The sequence below is a fragment of the Miniopterus schreibersii genome (assembly GCF_964146895.1).
Source record: "Miniopterus schreibersii genome assembly, chromosome: 10".
In the NCBI taxonomy this organism is placed as follows: Eukaryota; Metazoa; Chordata; class Mammalia; order Chiroptera; family Miniopteridae; genus Miniopterus; species Miniopterus schreibersii.
Genome location: NC_138110.1, coordinates 33668402 through 33687252, shown reverse-complemented (window position 1 = coordinate 33687252; position 18851 = coordinate 33668402).

The window sequence follows — 18851 nt, the reverse complement described above, 5'->3', positions numbered from 1 at the left end:
TTTCCTAGAGCCTCCCACACACCCTCCTCTACTACCCTGATAGTTTCATGGTCCCAAAGAAGGGTTTTGGCTATTTACTGAGCTACTTACCTGGTAGATATCATCATTAAATTTATATATTCTGTTTTATATAAATCAGTCATTTTCTGAAACATTTATTAATTCAATTTGTGGTATCTCTCCATATAATTAATGAATCATTTGATGATACTGTTCATCGATTGACCACTCTAAACAGAGAACATAGAAATTTGATGCAGTCAAATCAACAAAATCACATTGAGCGTGCATTGTGTGTTACACACACAAATAAGAATAAAATCATTAAATAAATAAATAAAAGCAGTAGCAGCCAAGCAAAATATAACCATAAAGGTTTTTTGTTTTGTTTGCTTGTTTGTTTAATAGAGTTATTTTATTTTATTTGTAAAAGCCACCATTCTTTGTTGTAAAATCCGAAATTAATAATGATTTTAAAAAGGGGGGAAAAGGAGAGAAAAATTAAAGGAGGCAAAGCAGAAGGTAGGATGACCACGTGCATTCTCAACAGCTCCCAACAAGAAATGAAAGTTTCCAAAGAATATACTCTAGAGTGAAATCCCATCCTCAATATTTGCAGATATCCATCCTTATTAATGCCACACCAATAAATTTAATTTTTAAAAGTCTTATAGTTTTATATTTTGCATTTAATACTATGATTTAATTTTAGTTATTTTTTATATAAGGCACACATTTTTAAGTCAAGGTTGGTTGGTTGGCTTGTTTTTGCCCATGGGTGTTCTTTTTTAAATATATCTTTATTGATTTCAGAGAGAGGAAAGGAGAAGGAGAGGGAAAGAGAGATAGAAACATCAATGATGAGAGAGTCATTGATCAAGCCCGCAACCCGGGCATGTGCCCTGACCGGGAATCAAACCCTGATCGCCTGGATCCTAGGTCGACGCCCAACCGCTGAGCCACGCCCGGCTGGGCTGCCCATGGGTGTTCAATTGTTCTCAAAGCATTTATCTAACAGCCTATCTTTCCTCCATTGAATTGGTTTTATACGTTTGTCAAAAATCAACATATTGGTGTGGATGTGTCTCTGATATTCTATTCTGATTCATTTATTTATAAGCCTGCCCTTCCAATAATATCATACTGTCTTCATTATGATAGCTATATCGTAAGGCTTAATATCAGATAGTCATTCCAAAGAGCAATGTTAATTATTGCTAAAAATTGGTCCTTAAAAAAGACAGGCTGGTGGACAAATGCAGATAGCGTAATGAACGTGCCCCTGTTCAGAAGGCCCACAGCTTATATAAGGATGTGGTCAGCTGTTGTCCCAGTAGTAAGACTATATAGGCCACAATGTCATGCACCGGGTAATTCAGAAACCAGTACTTTTTGTTTTCCGATAGACAGCATATGTAAACAGGATGAATTTCCTTGTTCCTCAAACATGCATCTTGTGAAAAGCAAAGGCAATGCCTGCCTGTGTTCAGACTCTTACAGCACTAAAATTAGCGTGAATTTTAAAATTGGCACGTGCTCCTCTTTGGAGAAGGAACTGGCACCTCAGCTAATAGTCATTACTTTGCACTGTTTAATATTAAGCTTTTATTCACATTCATCATAATTAGAATCAGAGTTCTATGTGAGGCACTAGGAGCCTCCTCTAGAAAATCAAATGGGTTGTAATTAGGAATTGGTGTGATATTTGACAGAACTGTGGAGATTTCCAGGCCACTTTCTACCTGTTCCCTGTGAAGACCCGTCCCCATGAAGCAGCTGGAGCTCCAAAAGGACATTTGACTGGTAAACTGACTCCATTGATTCAGATTTGATTACATACTGGAAACCCGTTTGGTTCAAGTGAAGCACATTAATATATATCTGTTAGAATAAAGACCCAATTGCTTCTTTGTTGTTCATTAATGAGACTTAATGACTTCAACAAAACATTAATGAAGAAAAAAATATTGGCTTGCATAATTCATTTGGAAAAATTAATTAATTGTTGTATTAAGGACAGCCTGTTCCACAAAGTAATTACTGAGGCTTTGAGGGAGAACTGCTTTATGTTATTTATTTAACAAGCTGTTGTTTACCTTTCCCATTTTATATTGATTCGGGATGCATATAGGCTTTTTCGCCTACAGAAGGAAATTAAGTATAACTTAAAATGAGGATTGTAATATGTACTTATAATTGTTAAGATAACTGCATTTTAATATGTTTACTAAATTCAACATGCATTACAAAGGCTTATTAGTGGTAACATGTACCCGACCAGATTCTCAGCACAGTAATCTATGACACATCATATCCTTATTTAGTAGGTGACTAGGAGATAGAAGTGAGATCAAACTTCAAGTTAACATCACGGCTTCACTTATGATTAGGAAAAACCAAGGCTTGTTAGTAATGTCACATGAAGGTGCCAAAAATAAATAATTAATCAGAATTTCAATATTTAATGTTTTTTTTAAAATGCAGTATCAAGGGCTATATTAGTGAGTAACTAAAGACAATGCTGACTCAATAGACAGAATTCTAATTTTTTTCACTTGTTTTATTCTATGACTTGGATCTCCACACTAAACCTTGTCATATCTATTTATGTAAAATAGAAATGTTAACGAAAACATTCTTGGATAGCATATACTGACTAATGACTTTAATTGGTCTGACAATTAATATAGTGGTAAGAATTAATATTATTAAGGTTAATCTTTAATATAATGTATATTAAAATATGTTTTCATTATATACAACCATGAAAGAGCGAGTAATTTGTTTTAAATTATGAGCAGGTGATCAGAGGTTACCCTTTTTAAAGAAGATAACTATCTGCTGTGAATACATGCAAGTATTTCTACATTGAATTGCCTCAACGAGACTTTCTTTCCGTCACAGGGTGGGTGATTTTGCAGGTAATAGCAAAACCACTTGCATCATAGCACCCTGTTTCATTAAGATAAAAAAAGATAAGACTGAAGTATTCGCATTCAAAAATAAATCAATCCAGCTCTCCGCTGATCGACTTTAGCTTTTTCATTACTGTATGGGTATGATGGATATTTTTCAAAACCTAGTTTAGACAAAGTGTTCAGAAAAGAACGAGTTCTCCTGATCAAATGAAAATTAAGGTGAAAATGGATGTCCCTCCTCCCTTCCCCCACGGAAACGTTTTAGAATAAGAGGGGATTATTTCTCAGAACTGTTAAGACCTCTCAGGAAATGTTTTCCTTCATCCATTAGGCAACCACTATTGTAAACTCGGCGTATTTCAGAGAGGTGAAAGATACAGAAAAGAAATGAAAGAATTCCACTGAATGTCATTCTTTCTGGGGACAGAAGGCACATGTCTGCTTGAGTCCCTTATTGCTATTATTCCCAGAAGCAAATAGCTCAAACCATTTTTTAAGCCTTAGAGTTCTCCACTGTATCTATTTCTCTAGTGACCACCAGATGGCAGCATAGGACGGCAGATCAACTCGGTTCACTTAATTCAAAATAATCCAACAGTTGATCAGACGAATGTTTTCCGTGCCTAAAACACAGAACTGGTAACAAATGTAAATGAACTATCCATGAAAGTCTTGGAGTTTGCTGTTTAGAAATCAATACTCAGTTTCCTGTCTCTGGTCCCATTTCCCTCTCTCATAAAAAGGATACTAAAATGTGCAAAAATCCATTTTGATTATACCAGGTTATTTTGGCTCATTAACCCAGAATTTTTAATGTATCTATTACCTTCTTGCAGAACAGGGTATAATTTATCTTTAAGGTGGATGAGCTAGCCGAAGAATTTTAGGTACTTTTTAAAAATTGTGATATTTTCAAATATTAGTTTAGATCAGCACCCCCACATTCTATATTTTGTTACTTTACATGTATTTTATATTTTCTCCCATGCCTACAACTACTGCAAATGATATTATTTTCCATGCACAGAAATTCTCACTTAGGACATCATTTGCCCTCAGATGCTGTGGAGTGCTACTCCCTAAGGACATGCTTCACAAGAGGAGTTTCATTTCAGGGACTCTACACACGCTTTTTGAAAAGATATACACACTAATGCATTAAATCTCTGAAAAGTCCTACAGAAAAGAACTAGTTTACCTTTTATAAATGCAGCTTTTTAAACCCTGCTGTTAACATGCATTCACAAGTGCTAATTCAGAACAGACAAGTCAAAACATTATGGTTACATTTCAAGATCCATAATACCTCTAACATACAAAACTGGAGTTTTGACATCACAGTTACTGAATATCTAACTCAGTTGTCAAGCAACATTGAAAGAATCCTACCACATTCCAAAACTCTTGAGACAAGACTGCAATTCAATTTTTAAAGTTTCTCATATACATCTTTTCCCTGCCATTCCTTTTCTTTTTAATTTATTGGAGTGACATTTGTTAATAAGATCATACAGGTTTCAAGTGCACATTTCTAAGAATCATGATCTGAAAATTGTATTGTGTACAATATATTTACATATATCTTAAATTATGTAAATAATTCAGTTTATCTAAAACAAATTTTGGTGTGTGTGAAAAAACTGCACTGTAACTTGGACCTAATCTTGAAAACTAACTTAATATACGTTGCCATCTAGTGGCTATTTCTTAAATCACAGTTTGGACTAAAATAGAGCGGACATTTGGCAAAAAGATACTATGCTGTAATTACATCTAGAAGTAGAATTTTAAAGTAGATTATCACTGAACTCAGATTAACTTACAATTTTATAAATATAATTTGCCAGGAGTATTTTATTCATGAAATCTTCTATTTGGTTTTCATTTCATTTATCAGTTTTCTAAATTTACTGAGCACCTCCGAGCGTCGTAAATAATAGTTTACTATTTCTAGGTGATTGGATGTTTGGCTAATTTTGATATGTCTACTTACATATATTTCCACCTGGCTGTTCACATGCATTTAATTTACAAATTTATCAGTCATGTCAAGTTAGTGATAATCATATGGCCTTTCAGAAGAAATAATAGTCAATATATATCAGCTAATGCAAGCAACTAAAATTAAACTTGTGGTCAGTTCCCCACGTGATGGAATGTGCCTAATTTAAGCCTTAAAAATAGTTAAGTGTTATTTACTTAGCAAATGCTTTCAAAATATCCACTTAGTGCCTTGTTATATATTAGTAAGTAGAAATAAATAATAAACAATATATACCCAATCTCTGCCTCATGGATCATCTAAAGGAGAAAACAAATGTTAAACAAATAATTATACACAAAAAATATCTTATTGGAATTTAGCCTAAGAATCAACCATTCCAAAGCCACCTTTCTTAGTGTATTGGGGAAGAAGGCGTTTTCACATGTCCACCGAGCCATGCGCCCGGTAGCTACTCCTCCGTCCCTGTCCCCCACTGGTCTGAGCGTGTATCACCCACCAGCCCCCGATACCATGGTGCTGTCCCTCCAAAGGTGTCCGTGTGGGAGAACCCGCTTTTCTTTCCTGGCTTTCTCCTTGGTGTCTCAAAATACCAAAACAAAACGTTCTAAGGGTAGCTAAATGTTGAGGGATAAATAAGAAGAATTATAACCTAGAAAACTATACTTTAACCCTGATCAGTACCATAGTCTAAATAAATAAATAAGCACCAAGAAGCATATCCTTCAGAACAGACCATGGAATTTAGAATAATTCGTGGATAACTAATAGAAATTAGCTTCAATAAAGGGAATCAGACTTGTCAAGGAATGAGAACTCTAGGTAGACCAAAAAGCATATTCAAAGGCCGCCTGACAAGTGTGGACAAGACTATCAGTAATAATGCATATCACCATTCCTTGGCAGTCCATCATGACTACCTCAATTCAAATTTTGGGGGATATGTATTTCTTCCAGTGGCTTGTGTTAACTATGTTATGCCTCTTTATGTTACTGAAATTCAGGCTTCGTTATGCTCCGTGATATCCGCTCCTCTTTCCCCCGGACTAAATACACTAAACTACCCAATCCAACCCCAAAAGTAGAGAAATGAGAGTTCATAGTGCATACTCCACCCTACTAGGTATCCAGAGGTCCGCTTGGAGACGAGTGTTGGGGCCATTACAGAGCAGAAGTTTTCATTGGACAAATATTGCGGTGTGGCTTTAAGATCTGGGCAGGCTGTTCGTCGCGCTCGAATGCTGCACTTGGAGTGCAGGTTCTCTTGGGGCAAGGAGGGTGAGGTTCCCACGCACATGGGAACAGGGCAGTTGACACTGAGGGCTCTGTATATAACTGGGTGACCTGCCCGCTCACACTTTTAATGGCTAACACCTGGAGCCTCCTCCCAAAAGTACCTAAGGGCTCAGATCAGCTCCTGAGGTACAGAGTGGTGCCTCTAAAAATGATCCTGAGCTGCCTGACCAGTGTGGCTCAGAGGATTGAGTGTCGTCCCATGCACCAAGAGGTTGCTGGTTCGAGTCCAGTCAGGGCACGTGCATGGATTGAGGGCTCGATCTTAGTAGAGGGCATGCAGAAGGGAGCTGATCAATGTTTCTATCTCCATCTCCCTTCCTTTCTCTCTAAAATCAATAAAAATGTATTTAAAAAATAAAATAAATAAAAATGATCCTGACCCACTGTGGATGCATTAATCCTGTCCTAGGGAGCTACCCTCCCCCCCAAAGACACACTAAATATCTTCCTTCATCCCAGGCAGAGGGGGAAGAAAGAGGGGGAGACATTTTTTACAGTGAATATTCTTGGCTAAAATAATAGATGTGTCTCCACCAAATATCTTTATCTTTGAATATTTTAAAATTTTTACTTTATTGTGATAAAACACTTAACATAAGATCTACCCTCTTAACAAGTTTCTGTGTCAACACAGTATGGTGGACTATAGGTACAGTGTTGTACAGCAGTTCTCTAGAACTTTTCCATCCTGCGTGACTGAAAGTCTACACCCACTGAAGAGCAGCTCCCCACTTTCTCCTCTCTCAACCCCTGGCAACCACTCCACTCTTTGATCCCATGACTTTGTCTATTTTAGATACCTCATCCAAGTGGAATTATGAAGTGTTTGTCTTCCTGTGACTGGCTTATTTCATTTATTATGTTCTCCTCATAGCTCATTTATGTCTTTGTGTATTGAAAAGTTTTCTTTTTCTAAAGCTGAATGATACTCCACTGAATGTGCAGCTTCTATCTTCCTAGCTTATACACTACAGAAAGGTATAGCAGAAAGGTGAGGAAATGGATGTTTGGAGTGGTCCTGGATCAGTCTCAGTGACAGTATATAAAAATTAAACAGACAGTAAGAATACAAATAAACCACATGACTAGGTTCTTACTTATTCAAATAAGTTTTTGGTACTAATTCTTTTTTTTGATATATTTACAAAATAGACTGAGGTAATATTTTATTCAAATCCTACCACTGTTTTCATGGGCCAACGACAGATCATTTGTAATGTTTATTACTGAAAACACTTGGGTTCTTGGCATGATATGAATTAAATGCATGTGGATAAAAGATTTTTGATGTTGGTAAATAATGCTAGATTATGACATTTATGCACACCTAGATAAATCAATAATGGCTTATCTTCAGACCAAGTTCAATGTAATATAGTATAAAACCAGTTAAAATACATTCACCAGTTGCAATCATGTGCTCAACTTTTACTTTGAAAAGTAAAACCAAAGTAAAGAAAGAAAAGATTTGTGGATTTTACATGTAGCATAGCTTCTGACCTCCCTCCCCTCCTCTGCCCTAAAGAAAGAGTACTGAGAAAATAATATAAATTATTTTTTAGATTCTGAATATTTATACTAATAGCATTCAATTCTGAGATAAGCTCTCTGATACTTCAACTTCAAGTGAATCGACCTGGAAATGACAAAGGAAAATTGTAGAGGGTAGAAATGTCATACAGTCACTTTGAGACCTCAGCTTAGGCAGGAACATCACGCACAGCATCTCGTCTTTCAGATACTAGGCCAAGTGCAGGATGAAGCTTTGCTACTGTAAAAATAGAAAAAGATCTCTAATTAAGATAGTTCAGATTGGTATAATTTGGGGACTTTGTTATTTATACTTTTTATTCAATGTTTATATTTTTGAATAATGAGCATGTATCAGTTTTATTATAACAATACCTTTTTTAAAAAAAAAAAAGACAGAAACATAATAAAGTATAATGGAATATTTAGAGATATTTACAAAATACATGCACAAGAAAGTTTATCATGATACTGAGCATCCATTGACTTGTGTGAGCATTGTCATTTTGACACGCTTTTATAGGCTGTCAGACCATAATGTAGCTCATCTCTTTTTAATATTTACCCTTGTTTCATTATTTAAAAAATCCTTTAAAAGTGCTTGCTTGGTTAATCTCTCAAAATGACCTCATTATTCTCAAAGGTCTTATTCCGAGAAATTTCTATCCATGAAGCACTTCTTAGTTAATTGAAAAGGTAATTGGAAGCCAAAACCAAATTTGAAGCCTACTTATGAGGATATCTCATAATTACAACATTAATTGGCTTGATTAAATCAACACAACTTTGAAAATTACCTTCCCAAAGACAATGCCTATGTCCACATACTATGTTTCTAACAATAAAAAGTGTTATTCCTTTGAAATAAAAATATTATAAATCTCCAAAAACAGGAAAGGGGGATTTGAAACATCAACGTAATGCTACTAGATGTTTTAAATTGTATTTTAAAAAATGAAACAGGTATTTCTTTAAAAAAAATTTTTTTAAAAACACTTGCATATTGCTGAGCCCCATCATAAAAGAAAATAAATAAAATAAAATGGGACTATAATGTCTTAAGTATTCTAAGCATTTCCAGTGTGTCCAAGGGGAGAAAAAAGCAAAAGTATAAAACGGCTGAAAGAAATAATATCCTTCAATAAATCATTAAAATTTATATCAATGGCCATCTGGTATGAACATAAAGGTTAAAGTCAGTGGTTTTATTTCTTTCTGAAATTAATAAGAGAGCAATAAAAAATAAATAAAACCATGAAAAACAAAGCAGAATAGACATAAAACCCTGAGGCTCCATTTTCAGTGAAACCAGGAGACAGACTATGGTGACAGACCCAAAGGCGACCTCCAATGATTTGCTGGTGTCCATGCCTCTGTGTCATCCCTACCTTTGAATTCAAGTTGAACTTGTAACTTGCTTCTAGCCAATAAAACATGGCAAAGGTAATAGGCTGTCACCCCCATAATTAGGCTACATTATAGAAGGCTCCAGCTTAGCAGACGGGAAACAGAGAGAAATAAGTAGCGGAGTTGAAGCCCACATGGCAAAGACCTGGCCTGGCCTCTGGGAACTTGCTTGGCCTGTAGGGCCTGAGGGCAACCTGTAATGACAAGAGTCATCAAGAATTGGGAGCCCTCAGTTCTACAGCTACATGAAATGAATTTTCCCAACAACCTGAAAGACCTTGAAAGTGATTCTTTCCTCTCAAGTCTCCAGAAGGGAATGCCGTCCAGCTACCATCTTGATTGCAACCTTGGTAGGCCCTTAGCAAACGACCTAGCTAAAATGTGCTCCCACTCCTGCCACAGAATTGAGATAACAAATGTGTGGCATTTGGAGCCACTATGTGGTGATTTGTTACACAGCAATAGAAAATGAATTACAGATACAATCCTCAGTCAACAAAATATATACAAAGGCTACTAAGAGTAACTGAAGTCAAGCAGAAAACTTCTAAGGAAGAAAGAAGCAGTGAGTTGCAAGGGCCATTGGAGAAAAGCTCAGAAAGTGCCAGTAAAAACACATTCCTTGAGAGTGAGGGCTCATCCTAACATACCAGAGTTCCAGATCTTGTTTTCAAAAGTCGTATGGGATCTGGGGTAAGCAGTAACCACAGAGGACCCAGGTTAGTTCATACATGCAAGAAATGCAAAATCATAGAAATCATAGCATGTATGCACCGTAATGATAAAAAGCTGAAGGGAGGAAGAGGGTAGTCAGTTGGGGAGGTAATTATGCCCCCCCTCCCATCCTATCATAAAATGACTTAATAAATTTCAATTTATTTAATGCTAAAGGGATTCACCCTTCCAAAAGACAAAAAACTTCATTAGTTGCATTGATGTAAGATATAACATCATCACTTACAACAGTGCATCTTAACCCTGTGCCAGGCCACTCAGGTGATTAATCATCAAGTAAGCTTTTTTGTTTGTTTAGGTCCTTGGACCACTAGAGACAAGATGCTAAATAGTAATAAAGGCTAGAATTCTAAATGCTACCTGCTAGTTTAGGCCCCTCGATGTATTTTTTCAGAGGGTCCAGGTATTAAGGTCACTCAACTCCCTGTGAGGGCCCTTACAGTGTCAGAAGATGTGGGATTCTAGTAAGCGATGAAAAGGAATTCAAGCCCAGTTCTGACTCTAGAACTGACAAAATTAAATAACCAAACAAATTCTGACATGTATTGAATGCTCACCAGAGGCCAGGCAATGTTCTGAGAACGTTACTTGTACTAGCTCAGTTCATCTTCAGAACAATGCATGAGGTAGGTTCTAATATTGTAAATCATACCTCTCCTCTGATCGACAACCACCAGTGGACTCTCACTTTAATCAGAGTGAATTTACAAGCATTCTCTGTCACTTCCAAAAAAAAATACTTTGTAAAATTATGCCTTTGAGGTTATTGCTCAGTGGTAGAGCATTTGACTGCAGAAATTATGCCAAATTGTGTAATGTTGTTATCAAAGACTAGAAAGGGAACTGACCATTAAAACTGCCTCAAATAAAGTAATGCATTTGGCACCACCAATAATTGCCCATTATTTCTGCATCAAGGGTCATAGTGAAAATAGTAAAACACATAATCTGCTTGGGAAAAATTCCCTTTGATTCCCTAAGATGCAGGGATTCTGGAACTGCCCTGATTTTGGAAAAAAAAAAAAATTAAGCCATCTCACCAACAGAGGTATGAAATGAATGTGGACAATATTTATATGTTTAGCAAGTATTATTTTAGGTAGGTAATAAAAGGGCAGGGTAAAAAGCCACTTGAATTGGCCTCTGTCCTTAAATCTTAACTCTATTAATCTTAAATAGAATTTTAGAGAAATAAACCATAGCCCCAAACTGAAATTTTCACATAAGTTTGGCAAAGTATGACAAATAAATTAATTTCCTCATAGAAACCATCTCAAGTACATTTATTTGATTCATGTTTGGTATAAGCAGCAGTGGCAGGAAGAAAACACAAATAGCTCTCCAGCCTACATGAATTGCACTGAGCTTTTATGGTGTGTGAAATAAAGGATTTGATTTTAAACAGAGGAGAAAGAAAAAAACACAGTGTGTTAACTCTGCGTTCGGATACAGCTGACATAAGAATAGATAAAATTTTAAGAATAGATGAAATGGATTAATTATCAGTGCACATACACTAATCACATTTAATGCCTTCCTGAAATTATCTAAAACATGTTATTTGAACACATAAATAAACTCAGAAGTAAAGTTAGCTCTATAGTAAAACAATTTGACAAGTGTCCTCAATTTTATTTTATTTTTTACTTTATTTTTCAATTACAGTTTGCAATCAATATTATTTTGTATTAGTTTCAGGTGTACAACACAGTGGTTAGACAATCATATACTTTACAAAGTGCTCCCCTCAGTATTTTCAATATCCACCTGGCACCATACATAGTGTTCAATATAATTGATTATATTCCCTATGCTGGACTTGACATCCCGTGACTATTTTGTAACTGCCAATCTGTACTTCTTAATCCCTTCACCTTTTTCACCCAGTCCTCCAACCCCCTTCCCCTCTGACAACCATCAGTCTCTTCTCTGTGTCTATGAGTCTGTTTCACTTTTGCTTGTTCATTTATTTTGTTCTTTAGAGTCCACATACAAGTGAATCATATGGTATTTGTCCTTCTCTGGCTAACTTATTTTACTTAGCATAATACACTCTAAGTCCATCCATAGTGAACGTCGGTAAACATGTTTAAGATTATTTTTATTTTATAATAAAAGTTAAATAAATTGCCAAATTTAATCTCCTTGAGATCTTCCTTTTATCTGCTTAATCGTGAACAAGACGGTTCTGTATATTTATTTAACAGACTCTGGAGCATAAATATATTTGTCTTTTACCTCTCTTACCAGCTTGTAAAATTGTGGGGCTGTTGGTGCAGAGATGCATAGAAAACCTGGACGGTGGGGTACAGGGGGCCCAAGTCAGGACTAAGATTGGCAGGGACGCGCAGGCTCTGCTTTTCCAGCGCTGTGGTAAGAATGGGTTGATCAGGGCGGAGACCAGCACACATGCAAAGGCCAGGTAAGCCGCCCGGAGGGCAAACATCACCTCTGAAATCTGATCAGTCCGGGCCCATAAAGACACCTTAGAAGACCAGTTAGATTCCCGTGGCTAGAAGAGGAGCTGGATGCTAAGTGTTGATACTGGCAGCTTAGGTTCTCCAAGCGCTCGCTGGCTCATGCCTTTTCATGCCCGCTTCGGGCGGCTCCGGGATCACCTGCACGGGCCTTGCCTGCTGCCGCCCGGGAGCGGCCTGCGGTGGCAAAGCCGGGCGGCAAACGCGCTCCTGAACCCGGGAGGCTGTAAAATAAAGCTGAATGGATGACGGAGAACAGGAAGAAGTGAGGAAGAGGCGGAAACTGAGGGGAAGGAAATGAAAAGACGAGAAGATGGTGAGGAGGGGAGAGGAGAGGGAGAGGACAGAGAGAGAAGGCAGAGGAGGAAGGAAGCTCTGTAGGTGATGACCCATTCCACCCACAGCGCAGGTGGCTGTCACCTGCTCAGAACCCTCCAGCAGGCTGCTCCCTTATTCAAAGGAAGGCCCTAAACTATTATTACAGCCCCGGAAATCCTCGCGACCCGGTTGCCCACTGTGACCCCTCCTCGCACTCTGCCTTCCACTCCAGGTCAGCCTCCGGCCCAGGGGGTCTTAGCCCAGAGCATTGCCTGCTCCCAGAACCTTCTCCCCCTCCCTCCCCCGTAGCCACAAGACTTGCTCACTCCCTTCCTTCAGGGTTTTGCTCAAATGTCACCTAATGATAAGGAATTTCTGTAACCACTTTTAGTAAAATGAAAATCTCCCATGTTTTCTATGGGGATTCTGCTTTCTTTGTCATTTATTGCTGCACATCTTATTATACAGGAATCGATACATTTGTTTTTTATCTGCCTCCCCTTTCTTCTTGGTTGGGATTTAATTGAACACAGACTTGGGCGATTTTATTTACTGGATATCCGTAGCATCTAGAACTGTGCTTGGATTGGGGTAGTTGACCGAGAAATAATTGCCAGTGAACGAATGCATGGCCTTGCTGTAGACAATAAACAGTGAGATTCAGTAGTTGAGCCAGGTTCCTGGGCAAGTTAAATACTTTCCCTGCGCTGAGCCAGCCAATGCATGTGCCTGTTTAGAACATAAATGGCATTCGCATTTGAAGCTTAAGTTTTGCTTGTGTGTATACATGTGCGTTTTTGTTTTGTCTTGTTTTTTGTCCCTCACTTTGGATCAGTGTTACAAAGTTGTCTTCTCATCTATTTTATTGTTACCTGTTTGGTATGCATGTTGGTGTGTAGAATAAATATAGGATATTAGACCAGTTGGTTGCTGGGGATAATAATTTTTTAATTAGATTACCTAACAATCTGGTCAGAAAGATAGGTTAAAGCAGATTACAACTTTTTCAAGTATTAGGAAATGTAGTAAAAATGATGTTTTTAAAAGGAGAGGGTGGCCCTGGCCAGTGTGACTCAGTTGGTTGGAGCATCATCTGGTATACCTGAAGGTCTGATCACCCAGGTTTCAGGTTCGATCCCTCTGTTCGGGCATATATTGGAGGCAACCAATCAATGTTTCTGTTTCCCTCTGCCTGCTTCTCTCTAGAATCAATTAAAAAAATAAAAAAAAAGAGAGAGAGAGGGTGAGTCCTGGATCTAAAAATCTCAGAAAGAAAAACTCTTCACTCCGATCCCCAGCTACATGAAGTAGCATAAACTCTTTGAAACTTGGACACAATTCATGAATAGAAGAATGAGAAACCTAATTTTAATCTAACTAATAAAATTTATATTTTTACTTCATTTTTGCCACCCGACTAAATTAGGGGACAGGGGAGTGTGGAGATAAAGACAAGTTCAGTTATGAAAGCATGTTGACATATTTTCTATATGTGAACTTGTGATCATGGGTATTATTTGTGTCCTAAATTAACACATATATAACATCATTTCTTCTAAGTGATATACAGGGGTTGGCAAAAGCAGGTCTATAGCTATGAGTACGCGAAACACGGTTTATTGTTGTATTACTATTAATTATTGTATTATTTATTTTAATTACAACTGTAAACCTACTTTGGCCCACCCCCATATAATGTTTCTGAATCAAGAGGGTGAGGTGAGTAAGGCTTCCTTTTGAAGAGAACAGTGTTCTGAAAATTAAGCTGACAGAAGTATTCATGTTGAATTCTGAGACACCATTCTCTTTGTGGATCAGATAAACCAGCTTCATCAAGTTAGAATCGCAGAATAAAAATGTGACTAGGCCAGTTTGATTCTAATAAAATTCCCATCACCTTTTTCTCTACTTTGTCATTTCTCCTTCTAGGGCTAATACACTTACGCCATTTTCTTGCATTTCCCCAAATAACCTTACTATCATTATACTGTATCTGCTTTACTTTGTCTATGATGACTCATATTAAGAATAAAACTAAAACCTATACATTTCAATGTGTTAGGAATCTCTGTGAAATTGCACGGCACCTTGGGGCCTGTCACATCATGTCATTAAAAACTTGCATAGTCTACGAGCCAGAATGTGAATTCTCAGCACAACTCTGAAACCAGTAATGCGGTTTAACTCCACAGACTCAGATTTGCTTCTATACAGGAAGCGAAACGGTTAAGATAAAAATGAAAATCTATCAACAAAATAAATGTATATACACTTATACCAGACAGCATATATTTACTTTAATATACTTTGAAAACAATAAAATCAATAAATATTAAGTGGGGATTTAGTAACAAATACTCAGGTTTTCTCCTGGAACCGTATTAAATCTATTAGCTTTCCCTGATGTAAGCTAATAACACTGGCTGACAATACCTGAAATGCATACTTTCCTCCCACTATGGTTGCGTGTGCACAGGACACAAAGAACAATTATAGACGAGAGGGTGCAGGCATTCTTGCCAACGTTTAGCTTTTTCTCAAATTGGCTTCTGAAGATCCTTCTGCCTTTAAAGTCGTATGTAATAACGTGTTTCTCGGGCGCTGCCCACATGTTTGTGCAGGCCCAGTTCCAACTTCAAGCACAGGGGAGGTCTTAGAGACTGAAGGGTGTGTCCCCCCTCTCTTGTAGATACCTGTAAGGAATCCAGGGACGCTGGGAGCCTGAGGCAAAGGCAGAGCATCAAGCTTCTCCTACCTTGAAGACTCATGCAACTTACCTCACCCCCAAACACCATAAACCAGTTTATCCTGAATGGAAGTATGGGTGTGTTCTCCCAATGTGGTAAAAAACACATAATATGAGATCTACCCCCCAATAAATGTTCACATGTATAGTATTGTTAACTATAAGCACAATGTCATACAGCAGATCTCTAGAATTTTCCATCTTGCTTGACTGAAACTTATATCTGTTGAGCAGCAATTCCCCATCCCCCCTCCCCAGCCCCTGGCAACCACCATTCTGCTTTCTGTTTTTATGAGTTCGGTTCCTTTTGATACTACACACAAGTAGTATCATGCAATATTTGTCCTTCTGGGACTGGCTTGTTTCACTTAGCATGTGTTCTCAAGCTTCACCCATGTTGTAGCATGTGACCAGGTTTCCTTCCTTTTTGTGGCTGAATGGTGCAACCACTTTGGAAATTAAAAATAAAACTACCATAGGATCCAGCAATCTCCCTTCTAGTATTTATCTTAGAGTTGAATTGGAATCTTGAAGAGATACCTGCACTCCCATATTAATTGCAGTACTATTCACAATAGCGAAGAGGTGAAAACACCCAAATGCCCATCCCTGGATGAATGGATAAAGAACACGTAGTGCATACATACAAGGGAAGCATGTTTCTGACCTGTCCTTCAGTAATTTCCAACTCCTTCTTTGTTTGAATAGATAAGAATCTCAATTTACTTCTCATATATTTCAGAAATACAGATCTTTGTATTTTTCTTTTACTCAGTTTCTAGTTCAAGTCCTAATTGAGCTAAGGTGGCAGAAAATGTATCTGTCATCTGGCCAATTTTTAGAGCTCTAAGTTTTGCCGAGAAGATATGATGCTTTTATAAATAATGTAAATTAGTACATAGGATTATATTTATCCTCAGACCTATTTTTGCTTTATTACACTTGATTTTTACACACACACACACACAAATACTCATTTTGAATTTGGTAACTGAGAGTCGTATTTGTTTCTAAGAAATTCTGAATGTGACCTTTCAGATATTGTGGGATTTCTTTCCAAAGTAAAAGGTTACACAGAAGTTTTTAATTTCAATGAAAGAAGCCAGACACACAAGGACACATATTGTGTGACTTCAGTTATAGGAAGTGTCCGGAATAGGCAAATCCATAGAGATAGAAAATAGATTAGTGGTTGCTAGGAGCTGAGTGAATGGAGACATGGGGAGTGACTGCTTAAAAGGTTTCTTTTTGGGATGAAAATGCTCTGGAACTAGATAGTGGTGATAGTTGCACAACATTCTGAATGTACTGATTACCACTGAATTGTACACTTTAAAATGATTAAAATAGTGAATTTTAAGCTATGTGAATAAAAAAATTTTTTTTAAGTACATGGAAAATGAAAGATCTGAGGCTCAAGTAGATGCAAACAAAATAAACTGCCAGAAAACAGAGGCCTACAAACAATCTGGGTCTTTTGTTAAGTTACAGCCATCTTGGGTTTTCTGTCCATGCAGTTGATCCTAATTTTAACTAAAACAAGAGTCACAAAGAAGCTTCTAGGGCTCAAATTAATCCTTTAAAAAAATTTAAATGTTGGCAACATTCATTGTAGAAAATGAACACAAAATATAAATCAACCATAATTCCATTGTCTGGAAATAATCTGTCTAGGTCTTTTTTTCCCTATAAAAGCATAAACTTTTCTCTAAAATGAGGTTAGATATTGTTTTGTAGTATATTCAACTACATAATTTTACTGCCTATATACCTACTACCACTTCTTTTTTTTTTTTTAAATATATCTTTATTGATTTCAGAGAGAGGAAAGGAGAGGGAAAGAGAGAGATAGAAACATCAATGATGAGAGAGCCATTGATCGAGCCCACAACCCGGGCATGTGCCCTGACCCGGAATCGAACCCCGATCGCCTGGATCCCAGGTCAACACTCAACCGCTGAGCCACGCCTGGCCAGGCTACCTACCACTTCTAAATCTTTTACTATGTACAGGAAATATTCTACGTGCTTTAACTATATTAACTCGTTTAATCATCCCAACAACCCCTTGAGGTCAGTATTGTTATTTTGATTTTAAGAGGAAGAAAATGAAAAGGAGGGTAAGTAGCCTTTCTAAAGTCCACAGAGAGAAACTGGCATAGCCAGGATGCAAATTCAAATAGTCTGACACTAGAGTCCATGCCGCTCAACCTCTATGACCCAATATTTAACCAAATCAATTCTGCTGGACACTTGGAATTTATTCAGTTTTGCTATTACAAAAAAAATTTCAACATTCTTGAAGCCAAATATTTACACACAAAAATGATCACAATAAAATTTCCTAAAATTGAAACTGTTTCAAATTATATCAGAATTTAAAGCTATTAATAAAACTCATAAATTTCTGACACGGTCAAGCCTTATAATTGTCGGCAAGAGCACGTGTACACGCACACAAACATACACACATCTGGGGAAAAGACTGACTGTGACGTGCACAGCACCATTATTCAGTTGTAATTAAAGCTCTGATGTTATATATCCTGTAAGTGGCAGAACCAAGGATGGAATGTCACTTTTGTTTTTTGTATTGTTTCTTTTTTAACTTTGAATGTTTCCCCTTGACTACACTGCTCCTCCAAGTAAGAATCCTGGGTCAGCATTTTATTTCTGGAGCACTCTGTAATTACAACCACCTTCTAATCCTTCTTCACTCAAACAAAATCAGATAGATAATAATGGTAGATAGATAGATAGATGATAGATAGATAGATGATAGATAGATAGATAGATAGATAGATAGATAGATAGATAGATAGATAGATAGATAGATGATAGATAGATGATAGATAGATGATAGATGATGATAGATGATAGATAGATGATAGATAGATAGATAGATAGATAGATAGATAGATAGATAGATGATAGATAGATGATAGATGATGATAGATGATAGATAGATGATAGATAGATATATAGATAGATAGATGATAGATAGATGATAGATGATGATAGATGATAGATAGATGATAGATAGATAGATAGATAGATAGATAGATAGATAGATAGATAGATAGATAGATAGATGATAGATAGATGATAGATAGATAGATGATAGATAGATAGATGATAGATAGATAGATAGATAGATAGATAGATAGATAGATAGATAGATGATAGATAGATGATAGATAGATGATAGATATAGAGAGATGATAGATAATAGATGATCAATAGATGACAGATAGATGGGATAGATAACCATTTGCCCCACATAGCAATCTCCCCCAAATAATATATCTTAATAATGTCAACAATTTGATAATTACCCATTCTCTAAAATAGTCTCCAATAATACAATAAAGGCATTACTGAGAATCTCTCTTTCCATGCCAGTCTTAAGCACAGTTTTGTAAC